The 20,796-nt window shown below is 38.6% G+C and overlaps 1 pseudogene; it reads left to right on the top strand.

Moving 5' to 3' along the window:
* The first annotated feature begins 4,561 nt into the window (after window positions 1-4,561).
* On the top strand, window positions 4,562-4,677 carry LOC112473025 (annotated as a pseudogene).
* Window positions 4,678-20,796: the final 16,119 nt, after the last annotated feature.

The following is a 20,796-nucleotide window of genomic DNA, read 5'->3' as shown; positions in this document are numbered from 1 at the left end:
TTTGGAGAGATACCTCAGTGAGGCTATAATTTCTTTTGTTCTGATTTGGTCACAGATGTGGAGGGGATAGTGTTACCGTTCTTTGGGACCTAGGAACAATCCCCAAATACAAGGCACTGAATGCTAGTTTGGTCCTCAGATAGGTCAAGGTGGGGTTTTTCCTGGGTCTCAAGGTCCAGTTGTATTGACTCACTGAAAGAAATGGGGTTCTTTATACTCTTTCCTCCCTTTTCTTCCCAGTGTTTTTCCGTCTACAATCTACTGGTAAGCATTAAACTCTCTCCCCCTCTCTCCCCTTATCTTCTCTCTTCCCCTCTCTTCCTCCCTCCCTCTCAACTATTTCTTTTGAGCAGTGGGGGCTATCAGAAAAAAAAAATAACTAATTAGAAAAATGATTTGCAAAGGATAGCCCTTGCTGCATGTAAATCACACAATTCATCAGGCTTGGGAGAAGTTTATGCATTAAGTGTTTTCAGACATTGAGGCAGTAGGAGCCTCTGGCTTCTGGCTGGGAAGGGAAGGGCATACAGTTGTTCTGGTCATTGCTACCCTGCTCCAACCTGTCCCTTAAGTATTGTCAGCTCCTTCAGCTTTTGTTGCTTTAAAACATCACATTGTAACAAAGGTCAAAACTGTAGTCCTTGCCCTCTCAATCCTAAGGAAGGGAAATGGGTTAGTTCCAGCCCATATATTTCTCCTTTGCCCCAGAGAAAACAAAACAGAAAAATGAACCACTAAAACCCTCCAATAAAACAAAAACGTCAATAACCATGATTGACTTGTGGAGCCTCAGGTATTGGACTACCTAACAATTTCTTACGTAACAGTTTTCCAGATTGGTGGTTAAAGTACAAATAGCTACAGTAGGCCCTGGCTGTCATCCTTTTGCTGTGCAAAAAGGAACATCAGAGAGAGAGCCACCCCACATGTCATTTATAACATTTTTATTGCTAACGGAGAGAGGGAAGGTGGTAGGGGGATTTGTGTGCACAAAGGTAGGACCGCAGGCCCTGTGCCCAGTTTCTAATCGGCATTGGTAATATAACCTTTCAGAGAGTCAGCTCCACGAGGTGATTTTGTGGAAACATCTCAGTTCTGCTCTATGCACTGTTTACTTTGCTGTATCTACCAGCAGCTATAGTGAATGGGAGAGCCACTGCCTTCTGAAGTGCCCTTAGGCTGTTCCCAGTGACCGTCAAGTCTTAAGAATCATTTGGGTGAGAATAATGCTGAAATCCTGTAGCTCTTTAGCTATAAAGAAAAGCTGCACTGCCATGGTGATAAAGCTCCCAATTGAATAAGGAAAATGGCAATTTCCAAGAATCTGGGTGGTAGTTATTTTAATCAAGTTGAGAAATGGGATCACTGAGAAGGGGATTTCCACAGTATCTAGGCTGTCAGGGAAACCGTTATTCCCCACTGCCTTCTATGTACAAATTCTTGTCCCCAGTACGACAGGCAGAGCACAGAGGGCCTGCAAGTGAACTGCTTTACAGATACACTGTAGTTTTTCCTTTTAAAAATACTTTACGTACTGAACATAATCTCAGTACCTCACAGATGCTGCACGTGCTCTAACATCCTTCTTAAAATCAGAAAATACAAGTCATTTAGAAATAGACTACATATAGTAGTTTATGAGCTTTTGCTCTTGGGAAAGCCGACTTGGGATTTCTCTCATCTTTTTGTCCTATCAGACTCCTTGAGAGGGGTATAAGCATTTCTTTCTTTTTCCCTCTCTCTGGTTCACCCCAATGGGACAAATAGTTGCTGGATTCAACAACATTCTTTCCCAAATAATTCTTAAGGCATAAGGGTCACTGAAGTTTATTTTTAAATTCACAACCTCGGGTTGAGGGAAAGCAGTTGTCCTTACTGAATTCCCTCGTGGAGGCTTTCAGCTGCCCAGACACCCCCAAGGCTTTACTAGGCACATTCCAGTAGTCTTAAAGCCCTAGCCCTCAGGAGTGAAATTCTGGTCTGGCGTCTTATTCAGTGAGCCATGGCCATGGCATGAATTAGGTGTCAGATTGGAAAGCTGAAAGAACAGGTGGCCTGTGAACTTAATATAAAACTTCCGACTTGATAAAGTGGAGCCTTATGCTTATTGAAAGTTTTCTTCTGCTTTCTTGTCAACTTTAGCCCAACTTGGGACAATCTCTTGATGGTCTCTTTAGTTCCCTTCCAGGGTTTTCTAGGAGCATGCTGGATGCTGTCAGAATATAATAAGTTAAACCACAGTGAACTTCTGGAGAATGATTAAGCATTGCTTAAATGATATTTTAACTTCTGTTTGCAGGGGAGAAATGGAAATCATCAGGAAAAAAAAGTTTGTAGTTTTGACTGAAGTCATCTTCTCTTTGTTGACCAGGGCTGCTTGCTTTTATTCAGGTTCCTTTTTAGCTGCAAGGTGAACTCCCACACACACTTCTTTAATGATGTCCATCTTTGTCTTTAATCATATTTCTCTCTCTGTCCCTCTCCCCCATCTCCCTCTCTTCCTCTCCTCCTCTCTCACCTCCTCTCTCCCTCTCTCCCCTTCTCCCCATCTCCACCTCTGCCTGTTTCCCCCCACCCCTCATGTTGTTCTAATTGGTCTAGGAAAACCAGTTCCACTCAGAACAGAGTTGGAGTAGGACTTGGCTGCCCTTCTGTGTCTCTTGTTCCTTGAAGTCTTGGTATGAAGCATGGACAAGAGATTTGGAATATTTGGAAAGCCACTGGACTAATGGGAAAAGCACCAGATAAGGAATCGAAGATGCTTGAGTTGAAGTCCTAGCTCTGCTACTTATTAGCTGTGTGATCTTGGACAAGTACTTAGTCTCTGTAAATCTCAATTTTCTCTTCTATAAAATGGGAGTGTCAGTTCCTACCTGAAAGAGTAGGAATTAGAGAGCATTAGAGTTATGTATGTAAAGATCATTGCCTGGCACATATAGTAGGCATTTAATTATGTTTGAAAGTGAGAGCTTTGCTGTGTGATTGAAAAGGTCAGAGTTGATGCTAGGCTTTAAAGTGAGTGCCTTTGGTTAGCTTTTTGCCTACTTAACTACATAATGTTAATTGTATAGTTTATATATTATAGTATAAAGTTATCCTGTTCTTTGTCTTTATTCTAGTCTGGTAGGTGTAGCAGCAACCCAAAGGAGAGCTAAGAGGGCCTTTAGCACCCCCATAATCTCCACCACTACCACCCCGGCCACAATACATAAATTTAAGTGAAGTGTTTGTCATATAAATGCTGGATTAAGACTTAATATGATTGCCTCTCCTCTTCTAACCAGATTGTTACAAACAAGTCCATTTTATATAAAATTTCTGGTTCCCTATTCTAGTACTGATGCAAAGATTTCATTTCCCTCAAGAATGATTTGTGGCCAATTTGCATAAAAGAAGATATGAGATAATTTCTGAACACTTTATTTTGTCATATTTGAGGCATTTGTGGTAGAGAAATGGATCATGGTTATTCCATACTTTTTTCTTTACTAAAGTGGAATAAGCCAAGGCCAGTGGGGCCTGGCATATCACGGAGCCTCTGCCATCCCTACTCAGCCCCAGCTATTCTTGACTAAATCTCTAGGTCTTAGGTCTTTGAGTGCTAGGTTGTTTTGGAAACAAAGCATAATTTGTTGCTTTGAAATTGAAAGATACTTTGTGGCTTTTAGCATATTATTTTTTGGGGGGAGGGATCCTCAAATCTTGTGTTTTCAGTGTGCTAAGTATTTGAAAGGGCGTAAGGAAATTTGAGTATTTTTGTCTCGAAATATCAGAAAACAGTGTGGCTCAGATTGCTTTTTATTTTATGTGTTCATGAATTGGAAGACTTAATATTGTTAAGATGGCAATATTCCCTAAATTGATCTATAGATTCAATGCAACCTTTCTTAAATTTCTACTGGCTTTTCTTTCTTTCTTTTTTTTTTGGTAGAAATTGAGAAGCTGCTCCTAAAATTCATATAGAAACACAAGGGACCCATAATAGCCAAAATAATCTTGAAGAAGAAAACATAATTGGAGGACTCACACTTTCCAATTTGAAAACTCACTACAAAGCTACAGTAATCAACCATATGTGGTAATGGCATAAGATAGACATACCGATCAATGAAATAGATCAAGAGTTCAAAAATAACCCTGTATATTTATGGTCAATTCACTTTTAACAAAGGTCCCAGGACAATTCAGTTTGGAAAGAATTGTCTTTTCAACAAATTATACTGGGATAGTTGGATATCCATATGCAAAAGAATGAAGTAGGGCCCCTACCTCATACCATATACAAAAGTTAACTTGAAATGGCTCATAGACCTATGTGTAAGAGCTAAAACTATAAAACTATTAAGATAAAATTTAGAGATCTTTGCAACCTTGGATTAAACAATGGTTTCTTAAATATGACACCAAAAGCACAAGTGACAAAAGAAAAAGAAAAAAATAGACAAACTGGACTTAATCAAAATTAAAAACTTTGGATGTGGTTCCATAGTGTAGTGGTTATCACGCCTGCTTTACATGCAGAAGGTCCTGGGTTCGCGCCCCAGTGGAGCCATGGTCTATGGTCTACGGCCATGCCACCCTGAACAAGCCCGATGTCTGATCTTGGAAGCTAAGCAGGGTCCGGCCTGGTTAGTACTTGAATGGGAGACCACCTAGGAAGACCAGGTGCTGTAGGCATAAATAATAATAAAAAATAAAAATTAGAAATAAAGTTAAAAATTAAAAACTTTTGTGCGTCAAAGCATACTATTAAAAAAGTGAAAAACACCCCACAAATGAGAGAATAGGTAAAAAATTTGAATAGACATTTCCCCAAAGAAGATATGTAAATAGCTAATTATCACATGAAAAAAATGTTCAAACATTATTAGTCATTAGGAAAATACAAATCAAAACCATCTCATACCTACTAGAATGGCTACTATAATCAAAAAGACACGTGGAGGATGTGGAGAAATTGGAACCCTCATACACTGCTGTCAGGAATGTAAGATAGTGCAGATGCTTTGGAAAACAATTTGGCGGTTCCTCAAAAAGTTAGAGTTGCCACATGACCCATCAATTCCACTAAGTATACATCAATAGAAATGAAAACGTATAGCCACACAAAACTTGTATACAGATGTTCATAGCAGCATTATTCATAATAGCTCAAAAGTGGAAGCAACCCAAAATCCATCAGCTGATAAATAGATAAACAAAATGTGGCATATTCATACAATGGAATATTACTCAGCAATAAAAAGGAATAAAATATTCATTCTAAATGAAGTACTAATGCTAACATGGATCAGACTTGAAAATATTATGCTAAGTGAAAGAAGTCAGACACAAAAAGCCATATATTGTATAAATTCATTATAAAGAATAGGCAAATTCATGGAGACAGTAAGTAGACTGGTGGTTGCCAGTAGAATGGTAGAATGGTGAGTGCTAATGGATGGATATAGGGTTTCTTGTGAGGGTAACGAAATGTTCTAAAGTTACACAGTGGTGATGGTTGCACAACTCTGTGAGTATACCAAGATTTATTGAATTGTATACTTTAAAAGGATAAATTATATGGTATGTGAATTAAATTCAGTAAAGCTGTTATCAAAAATATTTAGGATGATTTGTATGTATAAATAGTATTTTGTCAGTTTGTACTCAGCCTTATATTCCTGCCACTGTGAATCTTGAAGTTAGAGCATCACTGTCTTGAGTACTGGGCAGATTACTGTCGCCTCAGCACTTTAAGGTGAGAAATTAGGTTTGCACTCAGTTCTTGCAGAATAATCAATGGCACTTTATATCAGGAACCAAACCTTTCAAGGTGAATACTCTGAGGTTGAAGCCTTTCTAAGTTTTAAGTGTGACACTCTGTGTCCTACTTCAGTTCTTACTTACTCTCTCAACTGTGCGTCTCACTGGAATGCATAATTTATGTCTTGGGTTCCAGGTCCCATTCCCAGCTCAGCCAAGAACCTCACGTCTTTCATTTCTTACATTTTTCCTGCAGGCTGTTGATCTTGGTCTGAAGCATTCTTTCCTGGGAGGTGTGGAAATGGTAGCTGGAGGAGCCGCTAGGAGGTGCCCTGCCCTCAGAGGATTGACTTTAAAAGAATGACTTACCAGGAAGGGATTTAGGCCTGTATTGGCAGGAAGAGATGACTCATTTTTCATCCAAGGAATTTCAAAGAAAATATAAAGACAGGATGATGTCAGAGGAGCAAGTGGAGACAAGAACCTTGATTGAGGCACAGGAAGGAGGTGTCGAATAGTGCAGTTGCCTGGGCAGTCAGAATGATTGACTAGGATAGATCATAAGAAACGTCACCTGTTTTTTAGTTCCTTTCTCATGAGCCCTGGTGTGGGCAGTGCTGTTCATGTGCCTTCAGAGCATTTGGTCAAGTCTATGCCTGTTTTGGGTGTACCGTGTTTGTATCTGGGTGAGCATCCTGTGCCAGGCATGGATTTTATATGCAGTGTTGTGTATGGGTTCCTGCATTCTGTGCATCAGCCCCATGGCTAGTAGGGTCTATGTCTTGGAATTGAACCTCACATGCTCATGGTGGCTTGAAGTGTGGCATTTACCCTGATTTATTAGATACAGGAACTTGCGTGGATATCAGGAGGTCACATCTGAGGTACTTTATTGCCAAAAGTACTCTGGTTCTGTCCAGCGTTTCGATAAGAGCTATATCTTTGCTTTAACCACAATTAAGTTTGTTTGTTTGTTTGTTTGTTTCTCTCTCTCTCTCTCTCCCCTTCCTCCCTCCCTCCCCCCTCCCCCCCTCTTTCTTTCTTTCTTTTTTTTGAGTTGGGGGCCCTCCCTGATATTTATGGACGAACCGCAGAATTGGAGAAACTTACAGTCAGGAGGAAGGAGGAAGGATAAATAAGTTTTGTTATTTTTTTTCATATTGCAAAGCACTAAATTTGGTTAGCTATTCAGTCTCCCATTTATATTAAGGTTGTAAGAGAGTGCTCCAGGTCACTACTGTGCCCTAGCACTGCCAGAGTCTGTGTCATTGTGAGGTTGGAGGCTAAATCAGCAGTTTACAAAAAGACAAAAGGGGGTATTGATTGCTAGTACTCTGCCTCAGGATTTAGGTCTCTCGAGGAATATCTGGGGAGAGATGGCACATTATCACTTAACAGGTTTTATGCTTTATAAATCATTCATCTGAAACAGGCATGGAGATACAGACTTTTAAGTAGCATAGGATACCACCAAAAAGCAGAAGATACTGACTCTTTAAGATACATCATAAGCAAGATGAAAAAGTAAAAACAAACAAACAAAAAATCCCCCCGAAATTGGAATGGGAAGGAGGAAAGCTTTACGTATTACTTGGCATTCTCTTTAATTGTTGCATCCTTCTGACTGGTCCTGAGTTCTGTTTTTGGACAATATTATTAGATACACTGTGGCACTAAAATTGATCTTTGGAGTAGGGTAAGAAGGACATGAACCAGGAGGGACTGAGTCTGATAACTCGTTTCTTAAAGAAGGATGCTGGACTTCCTGGGCCCTAGTTAGCAGTATTCCTTCTCCCTGCTAGTTGCGCTTCTCCCTTTATGTCTCCATGAAGTAACAAATTATTAGAAGAGACTTTCAACCTGAAATGCCAAAGAACCCAGGGAAAAATGTCCCTGGGGCGGACTTGATTTGGGAGCCCCCCTGCGGGTAATCTGTGATAATGCTGTTTCAGAAGTCACCACCTGATTCCATTGAGTCAGATGAGTCTGTGCAGGAGCAGTCTTGATCCAGACATGTTCTGCCTCCTTTCTCCCTTCCTTTGGTTATGAGCGAAAGGCCTTTAATTAAGAGGTTGAGCAGTGGTAAGGGAGAACTATTTTGATGCGCCAATTAACTAGAATGTTAAGGGAATTGATATGGGGGCTGGGATTTAGAATATCTTTGAGGTGGTTTTTTGTTGTTTTTGGTGGGGGAGGAAAAGGACTTTTTAAGGGCCCATTATCACCTATAGGATAAAATCCAAACTCATCTTGTCATTCAAGACCTTCCATAATCCAGCCCAACTTTCCATAAAATTATTTTTATCAAAATTAGATTTATTCTTATTTTAAAAGGTCAAATATCACTGAGGTATATAACAAAAATAATCTTCTATACCATCCCTCCCCACCTCTGAAAATTGCTTCCAAGTCATTTAGCGGTGTCTTTTAGAATTTTTCACTGCATTTCTTAAATATACCCTTTTCAAGTGATTCTTGATGTTTCAGTTTTAGACATTATCTGTTGATGTCCTACTAGAAAAGATTAGATTTTCTTTCTTTCATCCCTACCCCCTTAACACACGTAATTCCTCTTCTTCATCTTTCCATTGCATGGTATTCAGTGTTTAGATTATTATGATTATAATACATTGTTTAAACCTGAGCTACATAGTATTCTGCAATTACATTTTCTTTCTTGACTACCTTTTAACTTTTTCCTGGAACTAATTGCCCTATTTTCTCATTTATTTACTATTCTATGTACCTATCTCCACACTCCCACGAAACTCTAAGGGAACTCTAAATATGTTGGAACATATCAAATAATCTTTTGGTTCAACACTTTCTTTGGAGATATCCCCTAGGAGATATCTGTTCTCCAACTGAAGGATTTAGTAAATTTGTCATCCTGGGACTTCCCTTCACCATCGTACTAGGAAATTCCTTCATCTCTATTCCATCTTTGGTCTCATGTTGCCTGGATCTCAGGCTTTTGTTTTTCTTGGTTTACTCTGTCTCTTCATTGGAATATATCTTAGAGTAGCTTTCTGAGAAAAGATACATGAGAGATAAATATTTTTGAGATTTTACCTATCTTAAAATGTCTTTATTCTACTTTTCATTTGATTAATGACATTCCATCAGAATTTTGAAGGCTTACCTCTTCCGAGTTTCCAGTGTTGCTGTTGAGAAGTCCAGTGCCATCCTGGTGCCTGACATTCGTTTGTGACTTGTTTTAGTTTTACTACGTTTTAGGATTTTATTGTTATCCCTAGTGTTCTGAAAATTATGATGAGGATTGTGAGGATCTTTTTTAATTTACTGAGTTGAGTTCTCTGTGTGTCTGTTTTATTTGAAAACACTTTTTTCATTTATTAGTTCTTTGATAATTTCCTCTCTTCTGTTTTCTCCATTTTCTCTTTCTTGTTTTTCTATTAGTTGGATATTGGACTTTGATGGATCTTCTGGTTTTTCTACCCCCCTCTACAATTCTCTGTCTTTCTCATTCTAGTTTATGGTAAAGATCCTTAGCTCTGTTTTCAGCACTTCTTTAGAATTATTTATTTTTGCAATTTTTTTGTTTCTGAGTAACTTTTTTATTCTCTGAACATCCATCCATCTTTTTATACTACTCGTTCTTGTTTTGTGGCAATATTGCCCTTTAGGACTTTGAGGATATTAATTACAGTCCCTTCAATGATTTCCTCTCCATCCAATATTGTCTCTATTTGTTTCAAGTTTCTGTTTGTTCATTTTAGTCTCTGTCTTTCATGTTAGAGACTCTCTTAAAATGTCTGATGTTTTTTGCTGATCTTCATATTTATGAGTTAGCCCCTAAAAATCTAATTGGTGGGACTTGTTGATTGGTGTGCTCTTAAATGAATCACCAGGTAGGAGAGATCCTTTTCTTCAGAGAGGAATTGGCTGGTTTCCTGTCTAGGGCCTCTCTCTTAAGCCAGACAGCGAGAGCCCTGGGGTTGCCAAGCAGGGCAGTGGGGCAGGAGGGAGAGGCTTGTTCATTAAGTCAAATTTCACTTAATACCCCTGTTTTCAGTAAGGCACCTCACTTCTCACCTCCTGAGGGCCTGAAGACACTCAACCGGTCTTGCTTTCAGCCTCGCCCTACAGCTCTCCTTCCCCTTCCCACCAGACTGCAGAGGTACCTGGTGCTTCCAGTCCCTGAGACTGAGTCCTGCAGCGCAGTGTACCTTGTTTCTTATTGTCCCTCATTCCCCACAGGCACTTAGCAGAAAGAGAAAGCTGAAATTTAAATTGGTGACCATTTATCTATTCACTCTTCAGGTTATCAAACTTTTGTTTATATTTTCTTTCATGTGGGTTTGTGCCATTTTTATTCCTTTATTATCATTTTTCTAAGGTTTCAGAAAGAAATGGAGATAAATGTGCATGTTAAGTTGGCTACATGTAACCTAAAGTTGGCAGAAGTGAAATCTTTCCAATTTCTCTCTCTTAAATACACAAACCCTGTGCTCTAGCTTCACTCATGCCTTCTTTTTTCCATTTTCTTGCTCATGCCACCTTCCCTCCTGGAATGTCTACTCTTCTCATTTCAGACTGTTAACATCCTACATATTCTTCTAGACCCAGCTTATATACCTCATCCATGGAAGCCTTTCTTTCTAATTTTTAAATTTCTCTAGCTGGAAATGACCATCCCATCGACTGAATTCCTAAAGTTCTGTTCACTGAATTCTTGTGGTCTTGCCACCTTGATAACACAGCATACATTGCCTTATGCTGTAATTGTTTATACACATACCACTTCCCTAGTTAAATTGTAAGCTCTTAAAGTATAGTACATTATAAGACTGGTTTTGTAATTTTATTTTTGTTATTTTAACAATTAACATAGAACTTAGGCAACTAAATATTTCACAGAACCACAGGATTTTAGAACTGGAAAAGAATTTAGAGATCTAGAATGTCAACTCATTTTATGAATGAATAAACAGATCCAGTGTGAGTAAATGATCCTGCAGTCATATAATAAGCTAGGGACAAAGCTGGAAATATAACCTCCTTCTCAAATTCTCAAGCTGCTAAATGTAGCGATAAAATATGATATATGCTTAATTAAATATTCTGGTTAATACAAGGTTAACCAAAGGGCACTTTTGTTTCATTCTTGTTGAAAATTTTTGTACGTATTTTTTTGATCTTAATAATTAGGTGATTTTGTCATAGGTAATAGTCATAGGTTCTTTCTCTTTTTTTGATAAATCAGGATCTTGAACATTCTGGGTTTTGTCTAAAATTGAGCTGGATAATAGTTTTCTTCCAACGTATCAGGGATTCATGTATTATAGGTGAGAAAAAAACAATGTAGGCAGCTGTACTGAAAGTGCTCTGGTTTCAGGAAAATTTTTAAAAATTAGTGATATTATGTATTTGGATTACAGATCCAATTTAATCGGGTCCTAGTTAATTAAAGTTTTGCTGTTTGATAATTCATCAAAGATCATTGTCCAACGTATCTTTAAAGTAAATTATCTGTCAGAGATCATTATTTCCCTGGGTTGTCTAGCTCTTGGTAGTCATTTCCAGAATGTTTGAGATAGCTCCAGAGAATCATGTCAGAGGAGTTAGATGCTCCAGGAATAGCTATTGTGAGAAAGTTGAACTACAACTATTGTCTAAGATCTGATGCATAACAAGTGTGCCAGTCACTAATCAAAATCTAGATGCCATTCTTTTCTTCATCCTCTACTTTGGGCATTTGAGGGTGGGTGGGCAGTTACTTAAGAGGCTGTTCTCTTCCTCTGAGATTTGATTTCCATTAGGGTTTTACTTCACAGTGTCAGGCTGAATAATGGCAGATGGTCTGATGTTGGGGTTGGCTTGCAATTTCCACTAGGCAGAGCTTTTGTTAGACAAGTAGTTTATGGTGGAATGAACCATAACCGACTTGGCTGGATTGGGCTCTGCCTCATGCCCATCACTTTTGGTTTTATCCAAAATAGAAACTGTTGTCCCCAGATTTTAGAGTCAGGATTTATTGTACTCATTGGTGTTTTTGCCTTTGCCTGTTTCTGCATTGCCACCTGGCTGCCGTGAGGGGGAATTCACTATAGCTCTGAGTCCCTGCAGGGCATCTGAGAGGAACAATCCATGTTTCCAGGATGGGGCGTGTGTTCTCTTCCCTTAAAACTGTTACTGATATTTCCTTTTATGATTTTTTAAGTCAGGAGCATCTGGGAGGATGCATGGGGGAAGCATTACTCACCAGGCACACGTAGTAGCCTTAACTGCTGGCTGGCAGTCTGGCCGAGCTGAGTGTGAGTCAGCTCAGGGAATGGAAAAATTGCAGGGTATTCAGAGGTAGGAGTTGTGTGCCAGTGACTGCTCCTTCTCTGCCTGCGTTTTTCTCTATAAGGACTCATCACAAAGCTAGGGACATGGGAATCCAGTTGGGGCTGCCAATAAGCCAATCAACTTTGCGATGATAATGTTTCCCGTGAATGGAATGAGCAGACTGGACTTCTGTTGCCTTCTGTGTTATGGATGGGTATGGGTTTTGAGGCAAGCTTGAGCTTGTGTAATGAAAGTTCTATGTGTGAGAATTTCAGTACAATAAAAGCCATCACAAAATCTTTGTCTTGGTTATAAAACTCAGTCTTCTGTATCTTTTTGTCCAGTAGGGGTCACTGGGGGTTTAAGCTCTAAATGAGAAAAACTCACTAATCTTATGGAGATCAATCAGATTCCTTGTTTTTACTGTGGCATCTTTGGACATTGAGTGTTGTTGTTGTTGTTGTTTATATTAGAGCAGAAACAAAAGATGCAAACCTGTATTAAGAACTTTGTGGATCTATTGAATATTTAAAGAACAGATTATTCCAAATGCTTTGTGAAGCAAGAAACCAAAGCTGAGAATGGAATTTGTTTTATGAATAAGATTTGAAGAGCAACTTAAAAAAAAAAATGAAAGGAGACGAGAAGAAAACTATTAAGCATCTGGCTTATACCTACCTACTTTACATTTATTCCTTACTTAATCTTGACAAGAACCCTGAACAATAGATATTTTTATATACATACATATTAGGAACCTGAAGTTGAGAACTATTAAGTGGATTCCCTAAGGTCACTTAATAGTAATACTACCAGGGGAGATCCTGGTAGGCATGTTTCCTTTGACTTGGCTCCTTCGACCCTGGTAAGGGGGTCATAGGAGCAGGTTTTATTAGAAAGTAAGCAGAGCCTGGTGGTAGATTCTCCTAACAAAGACTGAGATGATTACTGTGCTGTGGATTAGGCTTCAGAACAGGCTGCAAGGGTCCACAGGTGTAAAGAAACTGACAAGTCTGTCTGTCTTCAAGTGGTAAGTTCTTTTTCATTTAGGGCTATTGCCAGGATCTGGAAAACTATCTCACATCTAAAATTAATTCCTTATGTTCAAAGCTTGGTGTCCATGGTTAAATAGTTTAAGTTGGTCTCTCTTATCTACCCTTACCTAGACTCTTTTTCTGAGCCTGAGACGTAACTACCTATTGGCATTCTCAAGCCTACCAGGTTCCCTCATTGTTGAGCTCCTGATCCCTTTCAATGACATGCCCATTCCTGCCCTCTGGTACTTAAGATGTCTCAGAAAAACTAAAGTGGATCACGTGTTTCTTAGCCAGACTACACTAAAAACTATGTGGTCTGAGACCATTTTTTTGTTTTTATTTGGGAAGTATTTAAAAATGCATGCAGGTTGGGTAGAATTAAGATGCTCACTTTCTTTCACTCTGTATTCATTTGGGATGAGAGATATTTCTGGACAAAAATAACAACCTTGGCAAAATTTAGAAGCAGTCCCCATAGGGCTCCTGTTTTTTGAATTTTCTCCATTTATTTAAGATACTGACTACCAGACGTTCCTGTAAAAAGTTTAATAACTAGATCTTATTATTTTGTTTGGTGGAAATGGTCAGAATCCAAAAGAGAGGGGTTATTTTAAATAGTACTATGGATATTAAGATTAAATATTCTTGCCCTTTCCCTTTTTGAAGCAATGCCATTGAAGCCTAATTTGATTTATTCATTGAGTTGGTGGCTTAGCGCTGTTAAATAACACTCACTTTACCTTGACTTATCTCTTTGCATTGGCTACCAAAGATGACTTGATGCCTTGCTAGGGCATAAATGCTCTAGTGTAGTAACAATAACAATAGTTAACGTTAATGAGTTAATGGGTTAACCGTGTGCCAAATAGTCCATGCATTTTCTCGCTTAATCCTTACTGTGACAATGTGAAGTGGTAATTTGTTGTCCCCATTTTACAGATGATGAAATTGAGGATTAAAGAGAATAAATAATTGGTTCAAAACTGTGAAGTCAGAATTTAAATACAGATTTGGCTAACAGGTTATAGTAAATGTAGAGTCCTGGGCTGAGAGAAAGGCACTTGGGTTTTAAGAGTGAGTTTTCTAAGTGCTACACCAGACCTTTTCCCACTTTACTTTCTACCTTTACTCTTTTACTTTCCATTTCTTTTTCTTTTCAAGGGTAAGAGCTTCAGTTGCTGAGCTGGACAAGAAGGCCACCCAGAGTTTGGATATTGGGCAGAATCCATCTCTGGTTAGATTTGTAGAAGTGGAATTTCTAATCAAGAAATTGTCTTTTTCCCAGCTGTAAGGAAGGGCAGAACTTATACTAGTGTTCTTGGTTACTTTTTCTCTTAAATTCCCAGATAGATTTGGAAGTTTCAGTGTTAAAAGTGGCTCGGCCTCTTTGTTAGTGTATGTTATCTGTAGGCCTATCTAGAAGAGCATATTGAGTTATTCCTGCCATAAGATGTATAGTTGTTGAGGTATTTGCTCTCTGGTGTATGTATTTGTGGTCAAAATGTGTACATTCCCAAGAACTGCTTTTATTTTGGGAATCTTCATGGTTTATTGATCTAGTTTTGCTCTTTCACTCCTGGTTTTCGCAGTGCCCTTTAAACTCTCTTGTTCATTCATTAGTTCATCTATCTATCTATCTTTCTACTCATCCATTCCACAAATAGTTATTTAGTAACTAAATTTTATATAGAACAGAATTTATCCAGCTTCAAAAACTTTAGTGAGGGAGTAAAAATAAGCACACGACTATATTATAAAGTAGGAAATGCTAAACGTCATGAGAGAAACATGTAAAGTATAATATAAATTTAAGAGGGGGAGAAGTTTACTTTTAACTGATATAGAGGGAATCTATCCCATGGAAAATTCTGTGGCGGTACTGGCTTTGAGCTGGTCCATAGGAATGGGATTTTGACATGTGGAGATGGGAAGGATATACATTCTAGGATAAACTAGGGAAATATTGTAAAGCCAGAAAGTTTTGGAGTTAATTTGCTGACAGTGGGGAATTGAAAGTTTTAGAATAAAATTACAAACAAACATTTATTGAGCATTTAAGGTGTGCCAGTTATTGTGCATGCTTCAGGGACATTAATCTCACAGTGGATGAGGACAGCATTGGCAGATTGGAGACCGGAATTAGGCAATTTAGATTAGGTAAATTATCAGTTTATCAAGGTTTCCTATAGTCTGAACAGTATTCAGAGGTCTTTGTGGTCAGTTGTGATTTGCTGCTCCTCCAAATAATAATAATAGTCAATAATTATTGAGTGTATATTGTATGCCAGGTACTATCTGAGCGCCTTAAATGAGTTAACTCATTTAATCCTCACTACAACTATATGAGACAGGTACTATTATTATCATCATTTTACAGACCAGGAAACTGAAGTCTGTGAAGTTAATGAAGTTACTTGCCTCAAGGTGCTAATGGGACACATGTAGTAGATCCTGGGTTTGAACCCAGGCAGACTGGTTTAAGATTGATTTTGTAATTGCCATACTTCTATAATGCTCATGACATCTAGGTTACTGAGCAAGAAATTGGGAGCTTTTTCTAACTTTACCGTATTCATTGACATTTGGGTCTGTAGAATATTCTTTAAAGGCATTCTGGGCTTTTGCATCTTAATTTTTGTCTTAATCCCACATTGCTAACATTAGAGACAGGAGTCATGATGTTTCCCAGTTAGCTCCTGTGAAGTCCACATCCCCTGCCTATCTATAGTTATATGCCTACTGGACTCATGAAAGGAGACAGATGACAGAGCTCAGGGCCAGGTTTGGATGCCTGGATCTTGCCAGTCCCGGAAGCCCAAGGTTTCCCATCCTATCAGTCACAATCTCAGCTATATTTGTTGTTTTTTTTCAGTCTCTCTTTATAAGCATTACTTTTCTTTTTCTAGAGTTCAGAAATTTTAATCGCAATGGGTCTTACATTTTTAGTCTGTATCTGCTGAAGTTATGCTCATGGATGTGCTATTTTGAGACCAAGTGTAACTCCATGGCAGTATGAATAAGACATACAGCCTCCCCTCTCACAGACTTGCTTTCATCTCGTCACAAACATTAAAGTGATTCTGGGGTATTGCCTTGTTTTGAGATTTCTTGTGGGTAACGGTTGTGGGTGACCATCCTAAATTCTTGTGAGTGAGGTAATCTTAAAGAGAGGCCTGGTCTAAAAATCTTAACAAAGTTTAGAGTCTTGCTTCTACAAGGCTTCTTTGATGCTTTGGGGCCCTGCCCATTTGCTGTTAGCAAGGGATATCCTGGGGGGTGCTAAATATGACTTTAAATGGCCCATTCTTGTATAATAAGTGATCTCTAAAAAGAAACTGTCACTCCCTCCTGCCAGCCTCTAACCACTTCCTGTAAATGACAGCATACAGATTCATCTTAGTTTTGCTAAGTGAAAAATTTATTTTTAGTTCCCCTCTTTTTTCTTCCTTCAAACAAACATATGTACATGTAGAAAAATGGTGTATCCAAGGTATAGGATGCCATCTTATGAAGATCTTAAGAAGAATAAATGACTTTGGCTACCTTTCATTATCTTCTCTATTAATAATGGTAGATTCAGAAGGAATCTTGGTATTTAAGTGCTTTGGATTATTTTTCCTTCGAATTTCCTAGGTCTTTTCGAGTGGAACAAGTATGATATTTGATTTTCTAATTAAGACAGTTTAACAGTAGCTTCTGGTAGCAGAATAAGGCAGAGAAATGGCTTTCACTTTGAGAAATGAAATATGATGAGGATATTTATAAGATTGTAAGAAAACAGTTGTATAATGATGATATAGACAGTACTAGCACTGTAATGTTTTGAGTTGAAGTGAGATTCTTTCCTTAGAGCCAGGTAGAGCTAAGGTATAGTCTAAGTCTTCCTTCCAAAGAGAAAGTATTCCAAACATATAAATACCTAAAATTGTTTAATTTCAAGTTAGTGTACTTATTTTGCCAGAACATTTTAGCAAAGGGAGGCAGCGTGCTAAAATATTTTGATTGGAAATCAGACAGATAATTCAGATGTCAGTTCATTCTCTTACTTTATGATCGTGCAAAATAATTTGAATGTTCTGAGCCTCAAGTTCTTGATTTCTAAAATGGGGATTCTTAGGAGATATTATCAGGATTAAATGAAGTAACAGATGTGAAAGTGCTTTCTAGTTACTGCTCAATAAATGTTAGTATATTATAGTGTTAGTATAGTATTTTGTAATAAATGCTCTTCCAAGCAAGTCCATTTTCTTTGACTGTCCCAGCTCCGGAACGTGTCCACAGTAAGGGGTGTGTCGTTATCATCTTGGTGTCTACTCTGTCTAACATAATGCTCTATATTTTTAAATGGAATGAATGAATGAAATGCTCTGTTTCACAAGAGAGCCTGCTCTAGAGGGAGCTCCGGCTTAGTGTCCACTAGATTGCACTATCAATTTTCCCTGTCTAATGCTTATTCCCTTCAGCAAACTCCATTATTATATTTCACATGTCAAGAAAAATTCTTCTTTTTTGACCCTACATCCTTCTCTCTGCTCTGTTACAGCAAAATTCCTTGAAAAAGTTGTTTTTATTTATTGTTACTAATTTCTCTCCTCTCATTCTCTTTTTTTATATCTAATTTTTAAAAATTATTTTTAAATTGAAGAGTAACTGATATAACATTGTGTTAGTTTTAGGTGTACGACATGATTTGATTTTCGTATACACTTCGAAACAATCACCACAGTAAGCCTAGTTAACATCTGTCACTTTATATAGTTACCCCAATTTTTTTTCTTGTAATGAGAAAAGATCTACTCTCTTAGCAGCATTCACACATGGAATCCAGCATTATTAATTATAATTAGCAGCCTGTACATTACATCCCCATGAATCCCATTCTCTCTTGAATCACTCCGATCAGGCCTTTCTCTGCCATGTCATCATAACTGCCCTTCTTAAAGTCATGGGTAACCTCCACGTTGCTAAATTCAGTGTCAGATTCATCATGACACAGTAACAGCTTTGGCATGGTTTAATTACTACTTCTTAAAGCACTTCCTTCACCTGGTTTCTGGGGCAGCAGTTCTTTTGATTCTCCTAATCCACCGACTTCTCTTTTTTTAAATCTCTTTTGGTGAGTCTTCCTCTTCCCAACCTATTATTGGAGAGTTTACAGGCTTAGTCCTTGAACTTGATCTCTCCTTTCTCTCTCTCTGTTTACTCCCTAAGTGATCTCACTCAGTTTCCTGGCTTTCAAACTTCATCCTAGATCTCTCCTTGACTCTAGATTTATGTATTGAGTTGCATATGCAAAGTTCCACTAGAATGTTTGCTAGGCATTTCAAACCAAATGTATCCAAAAGGGAGTTCCTATCCATCCCCCAAAAAACCAAACACCCACAACCACAATGAACCCCAAACCCTTTGCTTCTCTGGTAGTCTTTCCTATCTTAGGAAATAGCAGTTTTGTCCTTTCAGTTTCTCAGGCCAAAAACCTTGGAGCCATTCTTGACTCTTTTCTTTCCCTCCTCACTCCCTATCCAGTCGATCATCAAACCCCGATGACTCTTTATAATTTATTCAGATGATGTCCACCTCTCACCATCTCTACCACCACTCCCTGGTCTCAGCTATCATCATTTCTCAGCCACCAATTTTCATTTGGATTATTATAATGGCAATTTAACTAGTTTCCCTGCTTCTACTCTTGCCTCTCAGTAGTCTGTTCTCAATATAGTATAGCAGCAAGAGTGATCCTTTTAAAACGTAAGTCATGTCACTGTGTCACACTAAACCCTCCAAAGGTTTCCTATTTCACTTCAAATAAAAGCCAGAGTCTTTACAAATGACCTATATAGCCGTAGGTGATCTGACCCCCCTCTCTGGCCTTATCTCCTAACACTCTCCCTTTCTTTCTTTTAGCTCCAACCATTGTAGTTTCCTGAACCTTCCAAACCCGCTTTTGCCTCAGGGCCTTTACACTTGCTCTTTTCTTTGGTACTTTCTCTTGATAGCCATACTACTTGTTTGCCAGTATTCTGTAGGTCTGTGCTCAAATGTCAACTTATTAGAGATGCCTTCTATGACCATCTATGTACAAAACTGGGAACTTTCCTCCTCTGGCACTCCCTTCTCCTCGTCATCTTCTTTATTATTCTCCACAGCATTGATGTGACAAAATATATATTTACTTGTGTTTATTTTATGTCTTATCTTATTTTCCTACTAGTATATAAGCCCCACAAGAATAAGGTCTTTGCGTTGTTCTCCAGTACCTAGAATGGGGCCCGGCCCATAGTACACAGTAAATATTTCATGAATGAAATGTCGGTTAGAACAGAATTGTAGGTGATCTTGATGCCAAATTAAAATGTTCATATTGTATTAGTTCTTCCATCAAAGACCCTTTGTACTGGTACTGCGAGACATTTGCATATTCAGTTTAGGTCATGCAGACTTCTCAGGTTCTTTCCAGCTTTTAAATGTGCTTGTTAGGTTTATTGAAGTATAATTTATATACAGTAAAACTCACCCTTTTGGATGTGCAATTCTGTGAATTTTGACGAATATATGCAGTCATGGAACCTTCATCACAGTGTGAACCATCATTCACATCGACACATAGAACATTTCCATCACCCTCTAAAGTTCCCTGTCTCCCTTTGTAGTCACTTCCGTTCCCTCACCCCCAGCCCCTGGCTACCACTTATCTGATTTCTGTTTTGCTTTTCTAGAATGTCATATATAAATGGAATCATACATTATGTAGCCTTTTGTGTTTGGCTTCTATCATGCAGCGTAATGCTTTTGAGATTCATCCATGCTGTTTTATGTATCAGTAGTTTGTTCCTTTTTATTGCTTGGTGGTATTCCATGTATGGATGTGCCACAATTTTATTAGTTCACCAGTTGATGAACATTTGGGTTGTTTCCAGTTTTTAGTTATTTTGAGTAAAACTACTGTAAACATTCACATACAGGTCTTTGTGTAGACACGTTTTCATTTTTCTTGCATAAATACCTAGGCATGATATTGCTTGGTCATCTGGTATGTGTATGCTTAGCCAAACTAAGTGGTTGTGCCAATTTATAACCCCACCAGCAGTGTATGAGATTTTCAGTTGCTTCATATCCTTGCCAAGACTAGATATTATCACTTTTTGGAATTTTAGTCACTGTCGTAGGAGTGTAGTGGTAAAGTGTTTTGAGCTGCTGCTGCAACATCCATATCAAATTTTCATTTGTAAGCAGGCCTTAGTTTTGTGGAAGGCATTGTGTTTTTGCTGTCATTGAGTGTTCTGATATTCCCTTGGGCGCGAGTGGAAATTAGGTGGATTTTTGTTCTCCTTGCTCATCCGCATTACACTTTGATGTCAGGTCTGTTTCATGGAACTTGTTCTGTATGTGGTCCTCTCTGCAGTGACATTCAGGTCCCTTGCCTCCCCCTGGGCTACAGGTGTGGAAGGGTTGCCCTCCAGCTGTGCCAGGATACTTGTGGACACTTACACATCCTTGTGCACTTTGCCTCCTCCCAGAAAGTGGTTCCCTAGTGCTTCCGTGACCTTTTTCTTTTGGCTTCATCCTGAAGTCTGGCATTCCATCCAGGCTGGGAATGGAAAGTTGAGTGTGACGTCCTCTGACACCCTCCCTTCTTGTAGAGGGGTCTGAGGTTTGTTTGTTTAAGCCGAACAGAGGATGCCAGAGATAGAGTTTGAGTCAGCTCAACACTAGCTTAGGC

This window comes from Pteropus alecto, unplaced genomic scaffold, assembly GCF_000325575.1.
Source record: "Pteropus alecto unplaced genomic scaffold, ASM32557v1 scaffold39, whole genome shotgun sequence".
Classification (NCBI taxonomy): domain Eukaryota; kingdom Metazoa; phylum Chordata; class Mammalia; order Chiroptera; family Pteropodidae; genus Pteropus; species Pteropus alecto.
This window is presented reverse-complemented; position numbering and strand designations above follow the sequence as displayed.